At 46.4% G+C, this 2,126-nt stretch overlaps 1 pseudogene; it reads left to right on the top strand.

The window, feature by feature from the left end:
- The first annotated feature begins 408 nt into the window (after positions 1 to 408).
- Positions 409 to 1,559, top strand: LOC118595819 (annotated as a pseudogene).
- The last annotated feature ends 567 nt before the right edge of the window (positions 1,560 to 2,126 follow it).

Genomic DNA, 2,126 nt, shown 5'->3' with positions numbered 1-2,126 from the left:
GTCCCCAGGCCCCACATGGTAGAAGGAGAGAACTAGTCCCACTTGAAAATGGGCACAGTAGCATGCTCCCCAATAAAAGAAATAAATGATATTTTAAAAATTAAAAACTGCTGTTTGACTACAAGGGAGTCTATCATTAAAAAAAAATGAGGCTAAATGCGGTAATCTCAGCACTGGGTGTGTGTGGAGGCAGATCTTTGTGAGTTCAAGGCCAGCCTGGTCTATATAGTAAGTTCCCAGGCAGCCAGGGCTACACAAAGAATCCCTATCTAGGGCTGGAGAGATGGCTGCTCCTCTGCCATCGTAGATGCTGACCATCTTTCTGAAGTAGAATCTTCATGGCCTGAACATTTCTTGGCAATAGTTTTGAGCAAAATATATGTTTAATAAGAAGATAACCACATCAAGATGGTGGGAAAGCTGAAGCAGAATTTACTTTTGGCGTGTCTGGTGATTAGTTCTGTGACAGTGTTTTACCTGGGCCAGCATGCCATGGAGTGCCATCACCGAATAGAGGAACGTAGCCAGCCAGCTAGACTGGAAAACCCAGAGACAACTGTACGAACTGGCCTGGACATCAAATCCAACATAACATTCACCTACCACAAAGATATGCCTTTAATATTTATCGGAGGTGTGCCTCGGAGTGGAACCACGCTCATGAGGGCTATGCTGGATGCACATCCTGACTTCCACTGTGGAGAGGAAACCAGGGTTATCCCTCGAATCCTTGCCCTGAAGCAGATGTGGTCCCGGTCCAGTAAGAAGTGCTGGATTCCGCCAAGAAAGCCTTCCTTCTGGAGGTCATTGTTAAACATGGGTGGAGGAGGTGGGGGGAGTGGGGGGTGGGGGGGGGGGGCAGCGCCTTATTTATGTAACAAATATCCTTTTGCCCTGAAATCCTTGACTTACTTTGCTAGGTTATTTCCCAATGCCAAATTTCTCCTGATGGTCCGAGATGGCCGGGTGTCAGTACATTCCATGATTTCTCGAAGAGTTACCATAGCCAGATTTGACCTGAATAGCTACAGGGATTGACCAAGTGGAATTGGGCCATAGAAACCATGTACAACCAGTGTATGGAGGTCGGTTATCAAAAGTGCATGTTGGTTCACTATGAACAGCTTGTCTTACACCCTGAGTGGTGGATGAGAATGCTCTTAAAGTTCCTCCATATTCCATGGAACCATTCAGTTTTGCACCATGAAGAAATGATTGGGAAAGCTGGGGGAGTGTCTCTGTCAAAAGTAGAGAGATCAACAGACCAAGTCATCAAGCCTGTCAAAGTGGGTTGGGACGATACCCCCAGATGTTTTACAAGACATGGCAGTGATTGCACCCATGCTTGCCAAACTTGGATATGACCTATGTGCCAATCCCCCTAACAACGGAAAACCTGACCCCAAGATCCTTGAAAACACCAGAAGGGTCTATAAAGGAGAATTTCAGCTACCTGACTTTCTGAAAGAAAAGCCCCAGACTGAGCAAATGGAGTAGCTGGTCTGGAACTTCCCACAGTGAGGGACGATTGCTGCCTTTTCTACTGAAGGGAAACCTCTGGAACCGCTGTCTTCTGCTGGGAGAAGTGGGGTGTCCTGTTCACCTGCCAGCCTCCTGTCCCAGAGCGGGTGTCACACAGCCAGCCTCCCTGAGTGATGGCTCTTGAGCCCAGTGACATGCTTGGCCCTCAAGATAAGGAGCCCAATGTACCCAAGGAATGCTCAATCATACCACAGAGGCATTTGCTCAGCTATGTTCATATCAGCATTGTTTGTAATAGCCAGAACCTGGAAACAGCCTAGATGCCCTTCAACTGAAGAATGGATAAAGAAAATATGGTACATATACACAATGGAGTACTACTCAGCAGAGAAAAACAATGACATCATGAGGTTTGCAGGCAAATGGATAGATCTAGAAAAAAAATCATCCTGAGTGAGGTAACCCAGACACAGAAGGACAAACATGGTATATACTCACTCATAGGAGGATACTAGATGTAAAACAAAGATGACTAGACTGCTACACAACTCCAGGGAGGCTACCTAGAAAACGGGACCCTAGGAAAGACACAGTGATCACCCAATGACAGAGAAATGGATGAGATCTACATGAACAACCTGGAT

This window comes from Onychomys torridus, chromosome 14 (assembly GCF_903995425.1).
Source record: "Onychomys torridus chromosome 14, mOncTor1.1, whole genome shotgun sequence".
NCBI classification, from domain to species: Eukaryota; Metazoa; Chordata; class Mammalia; order Rodentia; family Cricetidae; genus Onychomys; species Onychomys torridus.
Note: the sequence above shows the minus strand (reverse complement) of the source record. Positions and strands in the feature narration are given on the sequence as shown.